Source organism: Bombus pascuorum, chromosome 1, assembly GCF_905332965.1.
Source record: "Bombus pascuorum chromosome 1, iyBomPasc1.1, whole genome shotgun sequence".
Lineage (NCBI taxonomy): Eukaryota > Metazoa > Arthropoda > Insecta > Hymenoptera > Apidae > Bombus > Bombus pascuorum.
The window spans coordinates 22,063,165-22,085,041 of NC_083488.1; the positions used below are offsets into that span (position 1 = coordinate 22,063,165).

The following is a 21,877-nucleotide window of genomic DNA, read 5'->3' on the forward strand; positions in this document are numbered from 1 at the left end:
AATTCACTGCTGGAAACTGGGCGTTGGGGAATCGGTGAATGCAATTGAAACGGCTAGTGTGTGTGCGTATAGGTACAGGAAGTATAAATGGAGATGATGGACGATTCTGAGCGTGCTACAGTTTGTTGTTTGCGTAGGATGATGATGTGAATTGTCTGTGGGATATTTGGAGTATGATCGAATATATTAATATTTTGTTTAGTGATGGTTTATAAAAAAACATTTTAATCGAAAATATAAATTGGAAAGGAATTATTATTTATTTCTGCTGATAGTACTGAGTATTTGAAACTTTATGACTCTGGAACGGGCTGTGTGCATTATCATTGAATAATTTATATCTTATCTAGTAATGTTATTATGGAAACATCATTTGGGTCCAACAAATAAATTGTAAAAGAATTATTATTTTTGTCGATGGTAATAATTATTGAAAATTTCTATCATATTTACAGTAAACGTATGTTTTGTACAGTAAAAAAAGTCTTGTTATAATTATAGATTGATGATTTCCACTTCAACACAACTTGACAAGACAGTTAAATTTTATTTAAGCTTGGAATTTTGTCAGATAAATTGGAAAGTCAGTTATCGTAATTCCAATGACAGATTAGTTGGATAAAAGCAATAACTTTCGCAAGCAGTCGATATTCATAATTCAAGCATTCAAACTTGTTAAGTTAAGCCTTTAATCTCTGTTTGTGAGATGATTCTGCAAGATCTTCAGTCTCATTGTATACAGAGAAATGCACAAACCACATTTATTTCCGCTCGAGTAACTGTTTACAGTTTCTACGAAAGTCATAACTGCGTCCGTTTACCAACGATAATGCGGATTTATGAGGGGTACGCGGTAAACCCCAACCATCGACTATGAACGTTGGGTTATCGGCAATCCGGCCTCGATAAGTGTTTATCTAACTCGGCAGAAGACCGTAAACAGATATAAATGTAGCTAAGATTAATAGTCGATACTATTGAGATATTTCTGGTAATGATAGTGAAGAGATTAATTCATTTAACGATATTCCCACGCTTTTACCATTTGACTCGTATAATTGTTAAAAATATTTTTAACCATTAATTATTTTTAATTATTAATGTTAAATACTTTCATATCGTGCTTAGACAGTTAAAATGATTGTTGATATTTGGTTATAACATTAATCGCCTTGTACAATGTTTCACAAGAATTTTTATTTTTCAGTGATTTTAAAAATTATAAATTAAAGCAGTTATTTAAAAATAATGAAAAGATTATTTCGAGAAGTTAAATCGCGTAACTGCCAAATTCCTGAATAAAGAATTACTTGAGATTCTCACTGGAATGCTCGTCAAATCTTCAGATACTGGTAAACTTAATCTCGGCGTTCATGGAATCCCCGTGTCGTCGAAGTTTATTGAATCGTTCTGTCGGTCTTTTGTTTCCGGCACGCGATCTTTCTTCGAGGGGCTGTTCGAGCGGACAGCGTTACGGTCCAGTTTAATTTATTTGCCGTCATTATTACGTCGTGATTAAACCGGCCGTCTCGATTGTCCGGGGGGGATTCCTCTCTACGGGGGTCTAACTTTCAGTTTAATTAAAAAAACGTGATCACCGTTTTCAGAAGTCCCCTGGTTATTCCCTTAGCCGCATGCTCTTTGTACCTCGCAGGAATCCCTTTCGTGGCTTCCCGGATATTTCCAGCAATCAACTGAAAACGTTTTCCTATTCTCGCCAATTTGTTTTCATTCGTCGAACGGTCTTAAATTAAGGGAAACCGAAATGTTTGCTGAACGAGCGACTGCGCTCGTAAAATGAGAGCTTTATGGGCGCAGCGAGTTTATCGGTATTTGTACATGTACATAATACGTTTCTTTGGGAGAATCTAAATGAAATTGGCTACTGTTATCGGGTATCGTATTATACGAATGTTATGTACTATGAAATTCCAGCTAATTTTATATTTGAAGGCAGTTCGATTCTAAGATGATTTTTGATAACATTAAACTTCAGATTTCGAATTTTAAACAACATTTTTGGGATTCTAAATTTTCAAGTTGGAAATATTGAATCTAAATTTCTATCATCAAATTTATATCTGTAGCTTTGTATACTTTTATTACAGTTTTAATTTATTTACATTTTATTACAAATTACGTAGCTATATTAACTACGGAAAGAAAGGAATATAACTATAAATGTAGTCAGTGTATTATTGTGCTTTCTCGTGAGTCGAATCGAAACAATGTGTTCACATTGGAACATTAACTTTAGGTCTAGTCAAGCATTGCCTGATAGCGAGTGGGTTTATCAAACGTCATGATACTCAAACATCTCTTTTGAAATATACACACGCCAGAAATGTGATACACGTGTTGAAACGAGAGAAGATTCGTTCTCCGCTAGGAAGATATATTTTCACAGCGAAGTCGTAGAGGTTTCTAACAAGGTGACCGCAATCTAGTCAGTACAGCACCCAATTAGCGATGACCCGAACCGGCTCAATTCCAGTGGCCCTTAAAACTATGAAATTAGTTCTCTCGGACTGAGCACGGCCTTTCCCTTGGAATCACCCTTTTCCATCTCTCCCCTCCTTTCTCTTCCCTTTCCTTTCCCTCTCTTTACGTTTTCTCACGAAAGCGTCACGGAAGCTAGAACAAAGATGTTGATGACGCTCAGCAGAGTAACTTGTTGTTGTTGAGACAAGGCAATTGTAAGAATTGAAACAACACTGAGTATGAGAATGATGAAATTTGACGAATGTCGTGCATTACTTAGAAGTGAGAGATCTCTACGCTTTGCGAATAATTAGAGAAGCACAATTGAATAAGGTTATAAGAAGATGGAAAATGTACTTGGGAAATTAGATACAGAATGAGCTTCTCGTTTTTAACAGTTTCCCATTCTCAGTAAATAAAGAAATAAATAACTCGCAGAAAATTAAATTTATTAAATCCTATGAGTCTTCTTTATCTTTAATCTTTTAAATTGAAATTTAAAAAAAGAAAGAAGGTAATTTCTTGGAATACACAGCTACTAACAAGATAAATAAAATAGCTACATAGGAACTACTACGTACAATTGCAAAACCATTTCCACCCTGTTGGCCGGGGTATAAAGGAATTCCACGATGAAAAGAGTCGTTGTTAGGATGAACATCTCTGAGCGTTGTCGGTGGGTTGTTTGAAGTGCGGAACTTTTACGAATACCTCGCGTGGTCGTGGAAATTTTACGGTACAATGAAATCGTGGAAAGACGAAGGGAAACGTTGGGAGAGATTACGGATGAGACAAATCAGAGAGAAGAAGAAGATGTAAACGGTGATTAATGTGCCAGACTGTTCTGAATAATTGCTTAATTAAATTCATGTATCATGCGGTATTACAGGACGCGCGTTACGATTCAGCCCTTTGTAACGACCCTTTTGATGCGAATTTCCTATCTCGACGGTATCTCGTGCCTCCCTTCGAACCAGTTATTATGGTCCGAATTCTAGCTTATTGATATTGATGAGGAATGCAAAAACATATCGATCGATTTTTTGATACGATCAAATTAGGAGAAGATAGATGATATTACACGTATTATCAAAACAAATAGAGGTTTATAAAAAGAAAAAAACTAAGTTATGGCAATTCTAAGAGACAATTACAATTTTCAAAATATTTATGGGAAGCGTGTTTAATCCTAGCGTCAAATAGAAAGAGAATTTTATTTAAATGGGACTGATCGACATTATTTTAAATTTTCAAATTATTTTCCTCTACCAAAAAAAGATACCCCCACCTATCATACTTTTCATATATATGTTCGATTACTTTAACGTAATCGTCGGAACGTTCATAATTCATACGGAATCTAAATCACGCCAAAGCATAAACAGAACGCATAGGTTACAAGATAGTCACACTTAACACGGCGGTGGTTTCGGTCGACAAACTGGCGATATTGAGATCCAGGCACACCGTCTTCCGCAACCGTAATACCCTCGAAGCATTTGAATCAATTACTGCCTCGGGGTTCTTAGGCGCCCCTATCCCGCATTACAAACGGGTAGTCCGGCGCAAACTGAATTAATTAAGTGTCCGTAGGTACGAAACGAAGCCGACATTGGCCCGTACACCGTCTACGGGATATTCGCGGACCCGTTACGATCCGTTTTGCGACGGTTCTCGCACTTAGAGAACCCGAGCAACCCTGGCCAGCATCCGCGAAGATCGGTTGATCGGACCGCTTAATTGTTACCGTCGACCCTGTGTCGCGGCTTTCGAATCGCCGGGTCGATAACGTCGTTATCGCCCAGCACGCGATTATCCTTGCCATGGCGCCGCAAACCCGCAGGACATACCCGTAGGGACGCGAGTCTAGGGGTAGAGTTTGATCGGTACGTATCTACTAGATCCTCATACCCTGATTTTTCGATACCAACCAGTTAGATGGAGTAATTGACTGAAAGGAGACCTGGGCGCTCTTGCAGATTTAATTCCTTAAATTTTGTTATACCTAACCGGTCAAAAATGCACAATCTTTACAAATTATTAATGACAGCTGATTGCTGCGTAGCGGCACATGAGCTAGAGGGTAATTTGAATCATATTGTAGTTTTGCCTCGGAGTATCAATATCGTTAGGAAACACGTAATGTAATAATAAATAAACTTCGGGTAAAACAATATCGAACGAAGACGAATTTGAATTTTCCGACTCTCCCCCGACGAGTATAAATAAACGGATGTAGCCGAAAAGGGTACAGTTATCTAACAGTTATCGATCAGTACCTATCGATCTTTTATCGAGCATTTATCAGTGATCTTATTTTGTGACTTATACAGTATACGAGCGTCTCAGCGAATATTGTCTGTATAATAATTTATTTAATTATCTTAGATATATTCGGCGGTTTCAACAACGAGCAATAACATCTAATAAATCTCACGATCAAACATTCTCTACACAAGTCCTCTACAGCTGTATTCAATATAAAATTATAAAATTGTCAAAGTTTTATGCAATCGAAGTTTATAACCCAGAAGTTGCCGATTCACTGATGTAATTACTTGGTAAATTATTATGTGAGAGGGTGTTAATCTTGGGCAGTTAATTTCCGGAGGGTTCGTTGAAGAATTTGAAATTTTGACGAGAATTTTCTGGAAAGTTTGTTTGATAGGAAATTGGAGTTATGTGAAGAGGTTGGGTAAGGGATGATGTAGGTTGAAAAATGTTTGAAAGCGTGGAAGTTGAGAAGTCTTGATTTGATTGCGAATGGAAAATATTCGAGTAAGAGTTCCAATGATAGGAAAATTGACTTTCTTTTTTTTCATTACTCTACCTCTTTTAACGTGCCTCTTATATACGTGTCTTCTTCTCTTTTCGTATTTTCTTCTGAAAGCTTTAAATCGTCATGTCATCTTTGCTATACCTTTATACATGTTGTTTGTAATTATGTTTCGATTAAGTGTGATTACTTCTTTCTTATCTTCTGTCTTAAATTCTTCTTTATTACACCTGAAGTTCGTATTTTCTCTCCTATCCTTTCTAATTCCTTACAAATGGAATAAAAATTGAAGTAAATTGGAAAAATATACAGACAAAATTTGTCTATTATTTCCTTAGCTCTCCTTATCCATTATCCTCTGATATCCAATAAAGTATCTTCCTATTAATACAATCGCTGTTTCTACACATTTTTTTTCTATTTTCCATTTCTCACTCGCTCCCACATATTTAAGTCAAGTCCCCCATAGAGATTTACATTTGCAAGCAATAATATCTTGCAAAGGCTAGCTTCAAACAAAGTCGTACACGCTTAAACATACCTTTTACTGTCCTTTTGCCTCATACTAAGGTACCTCTCATAGCATGACTTTTCAATAAACACGGAGGCAACAGACGGGAAGAAAGCGTTCTCAAACAGAAAGGTCAAACGCAAAAGCAATATCATGAGAGTTGAATATTCGACGATACACAAAGCGACATACCTATACATGTATACATATCCAACTGAATTGTCGTATTCTGTATGCACGAAACAAACAGCGAGCGTTTGCGGAGACTACCATTTTCAGTTTTCCTTATCTCTGACGTCACGTCATGGTAGAACGATTAAACTTTTCCCCAGGTCCGACTACCACGTTACTTCCTTCCAGCGTGGACAATAGCTTCGTCGCGAGGGGAACTCTCAACAATGCGCTATTTACATTTTCAACTGGAACTTTCTAGTGATCGGACTTTGTCGTTTCTTCGTTGCGAACATCCAAGTCGATAGTTGAACTTGTCGAGAATCTCGAACTAATGAACCTGCAAGGCAACCGATATTGGCACGCCACGCGTAACAAATAGCCCTGTCGGATAAATAAATTTAGCGAGATGAATGTTGGATCCTGGCCAGGCTGCTTTGTAAAGTTCGAAGTCATCGCGCTTCGCAAGCTCCCTCGTAATGATTTATTTTGCTGGCCGGTTGCGTATTTTATCTTGCTTGACAGTGGTTAGAGGAGGGCTAGCTGGTGGTATTATGCAGACATTTTTATTCTCCCAAATAGGGGAAACGGGATAATCTATTTTTCATCGGTTGATTTTCGGGCCGGGTTATTAATTTCTTTTAGCTTTTCTTAAACTTCTTATTTAAGATTTCATCTAAATATTAATTCCTTTTAATTTCACTTCAATTTCATACTTAGAGTTAAGAGAAGAATTTCGAATTCTTCCTTAGTGTATGATGTTTTATTCTTAGGATTTTTATAAATATGATGTGTGTAAAGTGTACTCAGTTTCTTCATAAAGGTGTAGCTTCATGTACGTTGTATCTTTTGGATCTTATATTTCATCTTAAACGAGAATAATATTGCCTTTACATATGTATGTGGAACGTGCGCGTGCACTTTTTTCTTCCACTTCTTGTATTATCATTCTTGCGCATTACCATTGCTATCGTCATAAATCATATCCCGGTATAAAAGTAACTACATTAAATCATATTTCTTACGAAGTATCTCATTTTTTGCAAGTACCTCCTTTTTATATCCTTTCTGCAAAATATATGTAAATCTTCTTTGTCCATACTTTTCATTAGTTATTTATTGTTTAATGACATAAAATTAACATTTTAAAGAACACGAGTAGAGGTTTAAGAAATAATTAGAAATAACAGTAAATTCTGACAATTTATAAGACACCACAATAATATTAAAGTCATTAAAAGTTCCATAAGAAAATCACATAAAACCTTTCCCCATTATTAAAATTTCGCCTTCACGCGTATCTGTCTGTCGCTTGAAGCAGCGGTAACCTGTCGCGTGCAAACAGTTCAGTCTCCCATTTCCCATATTCATTAGAACATCGTTTCGTCGTTACGATCTCTATGAATCCGACGATTTACGCGTAATTTACGTACTCCAATTATTATCCGGTGAAGGTTAGTACCCTCTCGTTCGAGGTAGCGCCTATCCACCGCCATAAAACTCACGGCGCAGGGTATTCTGCGCCCCTTTACGAAAACAGGCTGCCGTACTAGTATAAGAGGAAGGTGCCTTTCATCGAAATCGGCTTTGCACGGTTTAATCTGCGAGCAGCCTCTTTCGCTAGCTCCCGTAATAATTCAGTGAAAAATTCATTGGCAACGAGTCTCATGCTATGGTCGCCTTTATGCTTGGACATGATCAACGTCAAGGATTGAAAGACTATCTGAATATCGTATGAAATAATCAACGATAAGTAGTGTTATTCATAAGCATTACAGTTTCTCTTACGTTACTTCTTGTAATTTTGAGTAATTTCTCTTTAGCAAGCGCATTCTTGGTATCTATTATCCGAAGAAAAATATTCGCTTTATTCTTTCGGTCGAATGGAACGACATTTTCGATTTAGAATTAGTTCCATTGAACTAAATACAGAAAGATTGGAAATGTGATTTGTGACTGTTGAAGTGGTCACCACTTCTAAGAAAACTCTACATCTGGTCTTTTTAGTTTTCTCAAGCACTGAAGCCATCGACAGCGTACAGACAAAAGACTGGGACGAAGGTAGACCATAAACAGTACACAGGCGACGGTGGCTTCAGGGCTTTCAATCATATGGTAACACTGCTGGCGTGTGGATCTGGACCAGTTAAAATTATATTCCTACTTGTATTTACACTTCTGTATTAAAATATATTTTCTACTTTACAATTTATCCACGCGTTCCTCTGTTCACGCATCAAATAACCTCAACAGTGACCTTTATACATCTGTAGCCACTCAAATTTTCATGTGGCATCATTCATTCCAAACCTTCACATGCATTCCCAAGTCTTCCTTCATCAATTCACCATACATTCTATCATCGACAGTATCTCGATCTTCAGTTACATACTATTCCTAACTAAATCACTCAGGTCACACGCCGTGCATGTACATAATACAGACATGCATATGTGTATCTAAGTTCTATCCAACATCTATCCAACCCGTATTCAACGCAACATTCATCTATGAAAGCTGAATTATTGCAGCATATGCAGTCTGCGTGGAGATTAAACCACGCGAGTAGGTGGATTCTGCGGGTAGATAAGCGTCGGAGGGGCTTGTAATCGAATGGAAACAACGCGTATGCACGCAGAAGGAAGGACCAGGAGCTGGTCACCTAGGGTTCCCGTTAAAGAGGGAACCGTCGAAAACCGATGGCAGTGCGGTTGGCCGCAGTGCCGGTGTTAGGCAGTTCATGTTGCGGTAGCGTTTCGAAAAGTTGCAGGGCTGGAAGGGTACGCGCGTATCGTCGTTAGCCTGATCCGTGTCGCTGCGGATTTGTACGTCAAAATTCGTTCGTGCCGCGTGGCACGTCTCGTTAATTATGCACGTATGCGAGCGTGATACGCGCCGATCCTGGAAAAGCCCCGGTAACAAGCTTGATGCCAAGCGTAGCTGAAGCAAGTGAAGTCTGGGGACGTGGAAATCAATGCCCGACGCATCCACGTCCATTTTGATGAGATTCCGTTTCATCAGGGAGACTCGTGTGCGCTCCGTTCTCTCGCTCTTCTCTTCTCATCTCGCTTGGTTGTTATAACGCGATCTCTGTATCCGCGACGTGCGTGTATGGAAGTTAACGAGTCAAAAGAGGACGAGTTTGGCGGGTCCATTAGCATCGACGTACACGTTGATTAATTTTGAGAAACGGGGGATGGAGGTCGATTTGGTAGATTCTGTCGATGCGTGGTGAAGAATTAAGCGAATGTAGGTTTATGGTCGAAAAGGCAAATATATTTTGCATTATAATTTGATTGGTTATGGTTTAGTGGATTCGTGGTTGGCTACTGTGAGTGTTTGTTCAGTTTCCTGTGGCGGGATGGTGACTGTACCGGTGTTTTCCATGAACATGTAATCGTGGAATATCGGTTGGATGATCGTTTAAATATGAGGGAACTGGAAATAAAAACGGTGATATTAAACAAGATTCACGTGCCATGATCGATATAAATTTAGCAAGTACATTGTAAACAAAATTTTATAGGATTCGGTCGTGAAATTGGTAAACAATTAAGAGCATCCACAAATTCCTCATATCTTAGGTACACGTAGTTTTTGTAGTTAATATAAATTTAATATGTCATGAGATTTGGTGTTAATGCCTAATTTTCTAACAACAATTTTGTGGTATAAAAATAAATAAACGGTGAGAATGATATTTATGGTTTTAAAATGAAATGAAATGCGACGAAAGCGAGAAAGATCTTTTCATGGGGGAGACGGTGACGCGTCACCTGCAGCTGCTTCGAACATTTTCTCTATCCGGAGCTTTAAAAATACCACTCGTTTGCACGTAATCCTTATGAAAGCCCCGTAATTTCGTAGCCTCGAACTTCACGTTGGCCGCGACCATTCGTCATACTTACCGATCCCAAATTGGTCCTGTACAGCGGACTGGATAGAAAATATCACTGTAATCCCTACGGATTTGTGAACATTTTTTGGTCCTATGCGTGCAAGCTTCAGAAATAATGTCTCCATTTATTTGTCATAATCGATCCATTTGCTTATGCAATGATACATGTATGTATGTACACAGTATTAAAAGTGATATTACACTATGTTCGACTTTATGTACTTTTAAAATTGCTGTTTTATTAAGTTTCATGATAAAATACGTAGAAGCAAAGAATATTTTGTCAGCATAATCTTATCACGTTATTTTAGTATTGTTTAAATATTTATCATAAATATTAAATACAATATTAAATATAAAAGATGTCTAAATTATTTGTTTGATTAATTTCTCAGAGTTCCCTTGCAAGAAGGTACCCTCATTTCCCCACCTTTGTGGCCTGATCTTCTAAGAACGCTGTTCCTTAATCTTTAGGATAACACAACGCGGGTTTGCGTGCTATCTCTGATCTCTCTCGCGCATTTCCCCAACGATCTCCCTATGACTTACGATAACTCCGTAACTTCACATTACGAATTTTCGTTAGATATTTGAATCGCTTAATTGTGAGAAACAAAGTTTCAATTGCCTCTGATACTTATCGTCCCGTTATTAAAAATAATTGTTATCGCTTCCGATAGTCAGCTTTATCCTTTCGAAAGGGTTGAAAACACATCGTTATTGACTTACAGGACATAGTAGACTTCCGTTTATAGCAATTTATTTGAAGATAAGCGGTTCATATAACAGAAATTCAGTGATTCTTTTCACTGCCTACGATTTATATAATAGAAATTTACGTTTAAGTCATGATTACGAGAATAAACAGGGGTTTGTTGAATCAGATGCTGAAATTTCGTTAAAAACAGACACACGTCTTCTGTATATAGAACATTTATCAAAGATCCTTTCAAATTCCATAGCATTTCATACGAATCATAAATTCCTCCAACTTGCCATTTTTTCAAAGAAAACACGCACGTTACGTAATCGCGCTAAAAATGCAACTCGAGCGACGAAAGCCGCGAAGCTCGAATGCCTGGAGGTGGATTTTATTCCCTCGATTGAATTCTAGAACGCTTGGTGTTAGTCGCCAGCTCTCGCCTAGTCTCGAGTCATGGACAGGAAAGTATCGGTGAGACGTATCGAAAATTGAATCGTGCTGCTTTCGAACTCCCCTCGATGCACGTATTGCGAGTGGCAGCGCATGTCGAATGATTTTTCGGTAAATCCAATGTGGAACTCTGGACGTGTCATTCTGGTAATTAGATCGTATCGACGTAAATACACGCGTGTTTCTACGGCAAGCAAATCGTCCAGGCTCTTTAACCACCCTCTTCCGTTGCCACGTAGCGAGAGCCGCAACGTTGGCGAATTAATTAACGAACCAGCCGCATTAATGATGTAACGTCAGGATTTACGGTACATCCGGCATCGAGGGGATCGATTTCCCTCTTTCCCGACTCTTTCTATCATCTCTCTCTTCTTCACGTCTTCTCATCTGGTTGCAGGATGAGAACGTGGAAGAACTCGGTTCGAAATTGCGATGCATTGTTCGCGTCCGTGGTTCCATTTCGCTATCAATCGCGGGCTAAACGGGTACAATGACGGTAATGGCGTCGAATAAGTCGACGGTGACTCGAGACTAATGTCGGTTGATGCATGGCACCGTTTCTGCCTGGTAATAATCTCGCGGCTGAAATGTATAATTACTTTGGAAAAATGGACGCCCCCGTTTGCCTGAGAGCATCTCGTTTGTTTCAGAATAACGAGATTAATTTCGCCCTCTTGAATACTTCCGCTCGCGGGGTACGGCCGACGCGAAAATGAATTCTCCGGTATTTATAAATGCTTAATTTATTAGGGCGAACAGTTTTTTATTATTTTATTCTTTTGTTGGATTTCTTTATATAAAATTATTATCTTCCCTTGTATAAGTGCGTTCATTTCGAATAATTTCTTCTACGTGAGGGATGATTAATAGATAAGGAGATTAGTCTGTTTAGGTTTTGGGCTATTCCTACAATTTTCTGATCATTAAGTAAATAAGAATCACATTGTAGAGGAACGAGAAGAATAAATTTATATTACATATGTGTATGATTTTGTGACTATCGGTATATGAAAATAATATCGCAATATTCAGGTTCCAAGAGGAATGAGAGAGGTAATATTCGTAAAATTTGTAAATGCTGTTTACAAATGACCTAATGAATACTTCCGTGAGCCTATATCCTTTCCCTTGTACAAACAGACCATATTGCTATATTACCCTCTTCTGTCCATCATATATTTAACCCATCGATCTAATCACGTTACCATTTCCTCCACTCTGGTCCCAACTCCTCCATTAAACACCGTCCCAATTCAAATCCCCCGTATATTTGTTCCCTTTACTCTCTCATTGGGCCATTCATAATCTGGTGCAAAACTGGCAGCAACGTTCAACCAGACGATTCTTGAATCCGTACCATCTCTCTTTCTCTCTTAGCTGTCGGTAATTAGCAATCGTGCGGCACCCTTTTCATCATCCCTTGCGTCACGTAACATTACTCGTCAGAGCCGGCATTAAATGTACCGCGAGTTATTAACGACGTTTGGCTTCCTTGGGCCCAATTTTGCGTGTTTCCGCCTAAAGCAGATTCCACGCGGCGCGTCGAGAAAGAGAGAAGGGTTGAAAGCGTGTTCGACGAACTGCGAACGAACGATAACGCGAGCGGGCCACCTGCGTCTCGCACGACTTCGCAGAAGTCGGCGACGTTTGGGGGACGACCCTTTTAAGTGGCGACAAAGGTACTGCGTTTCCAGCCCTCGCAAGACCCACCCTTACGTAATATCTTGCCGGTAGTCGGATCGCGGGCTACCCTCCTTTTTTCCGGCTCCTTCCCTCTCTTCCTTCTCTTTCTCACCCCTACTACCCTCCCCTCTCTTGTCCCCTAGGTTCTTTGTTTCTTCGCCGAAGGATATTTTCAAGGGTTCAGTGCGCGTTAATGGACGATTTAGCGTTGCGAGGTCTGTCGTGACCGAGAAGGGCAACGAAGGTAAGAGAGCTTGTCCTTTCTCGCGGATTTCTGCTGTTCGCTCGCGTGTACCGGAGAAAGGATAGGTTTATCGTTAATACCTCACGCGCTTACGTTGAGGATGGAGGATAGACGGTGAACGAGTTCGTGTAAAAAGCTGTATGAAAGAGCGAAGATGGAGGAGGATAAAAAGGGAAATGAGTGGGGTGATTACCAGTTTTAGTCCCTTTAATGGATTCGTCAGAAAGGTTATCTAGATGTGTATTCGATGGAGGATGAATATAATATTTTTATTTGAGAAAATGTAATGTAACGTGATGAGTGTAATGGAACACATTCCAGATCAAAAGTGTTATCGTCTAAACCTATGTTTTTTTATTTCTTATTCGATTTACATCACGAATTGTCAATATACAGCGGTTATAAGAAATAGTTACACGCTGATGTACGTATTATAATATTCACTAACTGATCAATTAAACTTCTAATGATTTACTATTGTTCATATTCCTATGAAAATTTGACGCTATGAATGTGAAACATATCTTCCTCTTTTTCTCACTCTCTTCATAAACAAGGCAAATACTCTGAGTCGTAGACTCCATAATTAAAATCGACTGTCAATCACCAAATCCACAATTGAGAACACTCTACCATTACCTAAAGCCCCTCTCGAAATATTCCAAACTTCGTCCACGATTTTTCATTGAGTTCCGTGTTGTGCGAGCCTTTCCTCGTCGTCCACTGATCGCGGTTGGCGCGTCATGAAAGGCCGCTGTCGAGCACGCGAATATCCGACTGGTTCACAGCTGATCGGGACGAACGGCTGGCAGGAGTTGCGAGTAGGGGACGGATTTTAATAAACCGGAAGCTTATTGTACGGTTCGTTCGGCTGTCTCTGGCGACTATAGACGCTATCAGAAAGAGAATGAACGTCGGTGAGTCTCTGTTGGCCGCGACAGCGAAGAAGACAGCAAAACGACAGGCAGCCGAGTGTCGCGAAGGGAAAAAGGGAGAGGAGTGGGGAGGAGGTGGAGAACGTGGAAAGAACTGGAGCCCCGGGGGCTGCATTGTTGCAGTGCCGGTGATTACGACTGGCAAGCGAACTCCTTCTACTTTTTTTTTGCAGCAAGTTCACCGAGTGGTTCCGCCCAGTCGAGATGCCCTCAAGGTCCCGTGTCTTGTTATCACCCTGGCCTCGTGTCTGGCTCTTTAAGTATCGTTCCTTTTCCTACGATCTGCTTGATTGCGTCGTTAAAACCGAGGTCGTAGTGGCTATTGCCTGCTGCCTACGCCACTTCTTCCTTACCGATGTTTCGCCCACTCACGCGCCATTTCTCGCTGTCTAAATCTCGAAAGCTCGCCGGACAAACGAGATATTTCATTCTTTCCAGCGTGAAATAGCTTCTTCTTACCGTTCTGGATTCTTTGAGGTTACCATTTGCTTGAGATGCTACGACGTCCTTAAGTAGATCTTCAGCAGATTGGTGGTATTGTTGGTTCCTTGCAAAGATGATGTTGTACTGGTACCAAGTAATATACGGAATAATTTTAGCTTTCAAAAGTATTATTTTTCTTTTTATAACTTTCCTAAATAGTGTAATAAATTCTTAACGCATAGCATCTTCTCTGTTAATTCATTACAATTATAAACGTAGTTGCTCTATAGGTAAAGAAGTATTCATGAACAGCTGAATACGAAAACCGATGAAACTACACCAATTCGAAATATATTACAATTTTCTTAATTATATAACAATTACGCATATATACCAAACCTGCCATACCATATATTATAATACGAAAAACGTTAACCTCAATGAAAAAATCTGAGGAAAGTGGTACATTTCCTAAGGTGATCTTATACGGATCCGTTTAACCATAGTGATTGAAAGCGTCCATTACCTTCGATAGCTGAGTCGTCTCACGATAATCTCAGCAGCCCGCAGCAACGGGACGCTGCTAGTCACGCGGAAGGGTTGAACCGTGTCGTTGCAACCCCTGCAGGTACCCGCGCTCACCAACACCAACACATTGATCCGCGTCCACTCACACACAAGCATTCTCACCCTTCAACTGCACGTGTAGATACTCGTAGAAACGGCGTGATTGTTCCGCCGGTCTCTCTATTGGGATAAACGTCGACCCCTCCTTATCACCCCTTATTCTATGATGGAGAGGGTCCTTCCACAGTCGCGGGAACGGAACCCCATCGCCTAAGGGGCTGCTAATTGATTTTAGAAGTTCCTCCTTCGGGCCATCCTCCTAAACCTCTCCCCCGTTTTCCTCTCGTACGTCGAAGACTGAGTTTTCGAGAAACACATCGACGCTTCCTGTCGTCTTCGTCCCGTAAGAGTGCTGTTCCTAAGTCGTCTTAGAGATACTCTGGGTACATCGTTCACCCTTGTTTCTTGTTAAACGGAGCTCAACGGAAACCCTCTCTTTATCCGAGGAAATCGAAGTTTCGCCAAAGTCGCGATAATAACGAGACGAAGATCTAAGGTTGAGAGAAATCAGTTTTATTTCTGTTTAAGGGATGTTTGGTGTTTACGTTAAAGATCGGGCGACAATTAAGAGGAGCGTCGAGGACATTGTTAACACGATCGATCGTGGGCTGTGATTGGAGGTGCACGGTTAACAGAATTGATCGTGAATTGCGATTGTAGGTGCATCGATGTGAAACAGGATAGCGGAGGAAGTTGGAAAGGTTAAGAGGTGTATTTCGGAGAACGTCTCGATTCTTTGAGAAGAGAGAAGAAACTGGGTCTTAAAGTACGGTCTTATTTTTTTCGAACCACGTCTTATTTTTGGAAAATGAGATTACCTCCGTTTAAGGGTAATTTTGGCGCTGAAAGAATATCGCGAGTGCATCCAAAATAGGTGCTACTTTCTACTCCATCAACGATTCTGCTTTAATCATTTAAGTTGTAGCCTAGAAATGACATTTTAGTGAATAATGACATCATTACATCGTTATAATGACATTATCGGACATTCGATTTTTTGCAAATGTCTCAAACTCGTCTATTTCCCAAATGTGTCGCTTTCCTAACAAGCTAACGATATGAATACATTGTTTCAATTTAAGTTTAGCTTGCTTTTACAACGCTGAAGTTTCCATATAATCGGTAGTTACATCGCTCCCCTTTAATCTAAGCAAACGGTAGTTCGCCAAAAAATTCATATTCCTACAACGTTCTTGCCGCTGGAAAAAAGTTAATTATTTCCCCCAGTGAGGGATGGAGAGCAATCTCCATACTCGTCCTACGCATTCATCGTGGAGAATTCGTGTATTTCATTTGAAGGATCGTTTCAACTTTTACCTGAAGGGACGTTTTCGAGGGAGGATTTTCTACTTGCGAGACGCTTAACCGTTGTCCCGCACTTGGCTGCGAACTTTAACAATCCTCCATAATTCGTCCACCTGGATTTGAAGTCCACACGATGAAGACACTCTTCTATGGATGACACGCAACGCTCGGGGATCACTCGGTCGAAGTTTCTCAAGATCTTAGGGACCAAGGTAGTCCTAGCGTTCGTATAATTGAGCATCGTGTCCTTTCGACGTCTGGATGGTTCTTCATCCCTTCGAAAACATAGCGTTAGTTGAGGACGACTTGGTCCGGCTGACTTCGTCCAAAGTTTGCCTCTCAAAGGACAAAAAAATTGCGTGTGGCACAAAAAGAAAAAGAAATGTATGGATTGTACATTAAGATGTAAAGGTAATTCATAGATAAATTATACTGGTAAATGTGATTTCCTGACGTAGATTGATGGTCTAGTAGATTTGTATTTTATAAAATTTTTGTTTGTATATTTTTACAAATTTCTTAAACAATGCGGAACATCTTTATCATTTTTTAATGCACCTTTTTTCATGGAAATATAATACAGGTCAGTACCGTCGAATTTAAACAATTTAAGAACTTTTGTTTTATGTATTTCTTTTGCAATTCTGTAATACGAACTTTTGTATTATTTCCATCCTCAGTTCGAAGAACGTGTTCTAAGCTTTATCTCTTTGACTATGACATTGAATGACAACTTCAGGAAGTTCTACAAATTATAAATAAAACTCGTACGATCCAGCAGAACTTCAAAATTTCAAGAAACACGCTGGATGTATCCCGTAAACCTGTTTACTATAATACAATGGACGAAATTGCGTGTGATTAAATAGAGACGCAATATTCACGAGCGTTCTTTCATCTCGGCGAGGGTAGAAGGACTCGTTAAAGAACCTTTGTCGGGAGAAGTTCAGAGTAGAAGACGGCGTTGAAAGAGACGGAGATCGGCAGGAAGCAAGAAAGACGGACTGAGTCTAAAGATACCGGCCGATTAGAGACCGTTGTGACAACCCCTAGTCCAGCTTCTTATTGCATAGACCCGTTTCCACTCGTTCTACAGGAGGTAGAGTCTCTCTTCGCCGACTTTGAGACGAGTTTCGCTCTCTCTTTGAAGAGCCACGACCCTTCGTGACCCTACAAGGGGGTCGTAGACGCGACAAAAAGGTCTGTGGTCCTTCGGTGGCACATTTCTGTCCGATTGGAAGGACCAAAGGACCGAGGGACACGCGGATCCGTTTAAATGAAGACTAAGGGAGTACCAGACTCGTCCTCCAATTCGTGAAATCACAGAATTCTTAGCTTCGATCTTTTTTTCCCCTTCTTTCTTTTTTTGCTTTTTTCTTTCGCCCCCTTTTTTTCTTCGTTCCATGATATTTGTTCCGTACGATCCTGGATTGACTCGTTCCATCTCGATTAACTCTGATTTTACTTCTGTTTGTGTTTGTCTTTGATGGAGTTCTTGTTGGATACTGGGAAAAGGAACAGTAGAAATTTGGAATGAAAGAAAAATGGATTATGGAAGTGTATCTTTCTTAGTTCCTTTTTAAAGACTATCGTCCTTAATATGCTTCAGATATATTTAATTGTAAAAGATATAACAGAATGCAATATATAAATATTGTGTAAATACAGTGCTATGTAGATGTGATATACTATCTACCAATACAAGAAATTTTTATTTTTAGAAATGATGGTTGGGATATGTAATAGCATCAGAGAAGAGGTACAAAATAGATCTGACACGCGATGCTTTTTCGTGTTTCACATTTTGGAGCAGATCAGGTCACTAGACTTCTTGCCATTTTCGTGTCACATGTAACGTTATCGATTCGGTATAGTACTAACTTACAACTAAATTCTTTTATGAAATTATTAATAAAATGTAGAAAAGGGTATTCTATAAATCCAACGAAGAAGTAGAATTCTCTACTTTTACGGTACTTCAAAAAGCATTGTATATCATTAAAATAATAAATTACTGTAGTCACATTACGTACATTGCACATATACATTATACATCATCAGAATAGTAAATTACTGTATGGTAACAGTTAAATTAGTTTCGAATAAGATTTCATATATCTGAAACATAAAAATGTGAATTTTTAATCTTCTTTATTTCCATTTCTGTATTCTCAAATCATTTAGTAATTATATATTATTAGGTATAGGTAATCTGACTCTCAAAAACTTATAACATAATTTATTAACAACCCAAACAGGTAAATTACGTTCAATGAAAAGAGCAAAAGACTAACGAGAAAATTAGAAACCCAAACGAAATCTTATTTCTCTATCTTTTGTTTGAATAAACGAAGTGCCTGCAAACGGACTAATTATGTTCGTTGCATCGTTACAAATTTTTGAAGGGGTGAGACACACTGATTTTTTTCAAAATTGGCATTTTAGAATGTGAGACACGAAGTTCCATTTAATGTCACGTCTATCCTGTCCTAAGTCAATGATAGTATTTTGAATCTGTATTGCCAAATTTATTACATCAATAAAGAACCAAATGACCAAAACATATATAAACTTCAAACTATAAACTATAACATATACAGGGTGCGCCGTTAGAATTCGGACAGAATTCAATTTGTAGTTCCCACCATATTAGAATTCAGATGTTTGTGCTGATTGACTCTGAAGTTAGTTAAATATGTCAATAAGTCTTCTATAACCTCAAAATGACAGAACTCGTTAAGCAAAACCCGGAATACGATAGAAGAGCGGCGATTATAGAAAGTCTTCGCGCCGGGAGAACGCCGGTCGAAATTATAAAATTCTTTAGCTACCCAAGATCGACGGTAATTTAATTTTGTTGTGGGCAAAACCAAATTTCCAGCAAGTGTTCACGTTTTGAGCGTTGTCTCAAGTGAGGGCGACGTCATGCCTCCGCACTTCTTCCAAAAAGGCGAAAGAATCACAAAGGAGGTTTATTTGGAGGTCCTGAAGACAGTAATAAAGCCGTGGATGGAAATTACGGCTTCTGGAAGGCCGTATTTATTTCAACAAGATGGCGCACCTGCTCACACAAGTCATCTTGTTCAAAATTGGCTCTCTGACAATGTGGACATGTTTTGGTCGAAAGATTTCTGGCCTCCTAACAGTCCCGACCTAAACCCATTGGACTATTACGTGTGGGGCGTTATCGAGAGACAAACTAATAAATGCAGGCACCCCAACGTCAACTCCCTACGAGCTGCTATCGAGTCAGAATTCGCGACAATTAAACGCGACCAGTTGAAGTCAGCGTGCTCGCGCTTTAGAGCAAGAATAGAGCAGGTCATAGAGGCAGAGGGTGGTTACATAGAATAAAAGTTCTCAGCAAGGACCCTTTAAATGAGATATAACAACATTTTCATGTGTTTTTGTGTATTGACTTAAATAAACAACTTTCTGCACAAAACTTCTTTTGTCCGGATTCTAACGGCGCACCCTGTACTATATACTATATATTACTACTGTGTACTGTAAAGTATAAACTCACAAACTATAAATTCATTTACTTGTAATACATCTTTTGTATTTTCGTATTTCTCCAAAATTTATTATTTTTCTACTTTCTCCTATTTTATTTGCTTCAAAACGTGTAACTTTATCTCTATCGTCAGGACGAAACGATCGAGATAATCTTTCAACTCTTTAGTCGTCGCGAAACGGTACCCACGGGACCAACTAATATAACGTAACGAACAAAGAAAAACGAGTGGACGAGGCTCTCGATTCAAAGTCTGCTCGCAAAGCATCGAACCTATCCAAGGGGTGGTCATGGTTTCGTGTGGAAAACGATGTTGAATAGCTCTTAGGGTAAGTTTGGTCTCGTGTCTGGCAGCTGGCCTTTCTCCTCGTAAAACTTTAACGCGTTTACCGTGTACCAGCTCGAAGGCGATATATCTGCGTGTGCAAGATGAACATCTTCGCTTCGAAAAGATTTCGAATTCGGGACCTTTCATTCGTCATCGATCACGATTAACTTCGTTCTTTCTGACCAGTCCCTATTTCTTCCTTTGCTTGCGACAGGATTCCGTAAGAAGTACTATCGTGAGGAAAAAATGGAGTTGTTTCTTGGTATCGTGGTAATTGATGGTAAAATTAGGGGAGAGAAGATAAATTGGTTGATGACGATGTTCTTCTTATGACATTTTTGATTCCATTGGATAATCTGCAGTTAGAATTTTAGACACATCTTACAATAGAAATTGATCTTTCCACAATGAAATTTTCAATTCCACGTGTCGGTTTGATTTTCTTCGAATGGGATTGCAGACTGATTTTTAATCTTTCAAGACTATTTTCATATATAATTGTATATTACGGAATATTAATAACAATTTTATTTCAGACAGGTAAAATTATCAAACGAATTATTAGCGGAAGATATTAAAATCGGTATACCCGTGGAAAGGAAGTTAAGGTTCTGATCACGTGGCGAATTCTTTTCACCGCACAGGTTACGTAGTTCAATTCAAATGCAAATTAGCCCATGAGCTGCTAAATTTACAGTTTACTAACGAGCGTTTAGGGATTCTGTGCAGGCATCAGCGTCAGAACCCTTAGCTATTCAAGTTTCAACCCTTCCAAGTTAGGGGTTAATTGTGTCATCGTGATCGATCTGTTTGCGTGATTCGGTTGTTCCTAAACTTGTCTCTGTTCAAACATACTAAGACACCATTAAAATAATTTTCTTCTTATTTTAAAAATATTTCGACCTGTATTAAAATCAAAACTGTCAAAGGGCAAAAGATGAAAAATTACAAAAGTAATATTTAACCATTATTTTCTGCAGTCTATTTTTTTATGCACCTACTATGTGAATAATTTTTCTGTAAAATTCTAGATAGTCCCTCGTCTTCATTTAAATAATTGTTTAGGACGTGTCGCTATCGAAATCCATGCTCGATATTTTGGTACAAAATTGAATTTGAAACCTCGTTGTGATATGGCGTTTTAAAAGCATCACGCTAGCAATGTGTTTGCTTGTTTCGGGGCGTGAATTGAAAAAACATAGTGGAGAAACAAAGTTGTATTTCACGTAAAGAACGAAGCGTTTAGCACGGTGTTTTATAGCTTCCGTCTAGCGCTACATTTCGCTCGGTAAATAGCTTTGAGCGTTTCATCGTCTCATGGAACACGTTCCCTGCATAGTTAGACAGAGGAATGGAATCGTCCCTTCCGCTGCTTTATCATAGTTTTACGAAACTCACGTATTACCGGATTGTTTCGCGTGATTTACGTCGAAATATTAATTCTGCCAGTCACTGCAACAACGCGGCACAAACTATGTTTGACATCCGCATAATTTTAATGGCCTCACGTACTGTCGTTTAGTATGTGTCGTTGAACATATGTTTCATAAATCTTATGTTCAGTTATGTTCTTGATCCTTAATATATTATAACGAGATTTTAAAAAATTCTACAATTTATTGTTGATGTTATAATCAGATCCTGATTTTGTGAATAACCGATGTAACTGGTCGAAATTGGTTTCATTAATTATTAATGCACTGTGCGAATTTTTATACATATGTTGTTCAAGAATTTACAAAATATCCAGAATGGAGTACTCGTTGTAATATTTGAAAGGTGAAAGAAATTCTTTTCTTTCTTTGTTTCCTTCCATGTATCCTAC

General features: G+C 39.0%; 1 protein-coding gene across 1 annotated transcript in view; it reads left to right on the forward strand.

Moving 5' to 3' along the window:
* The window catches only part of LOC132908361 (putative mediator of RNA polymerase II transcription subunit 26), a 254,038-nt gene that overhangs the window by 163,777 nt on the left and 68,384 nt on the right, over nt 1-21,877 (forward strand). The gene's annotated exons all lie outside the window — the stretch shown is intronic.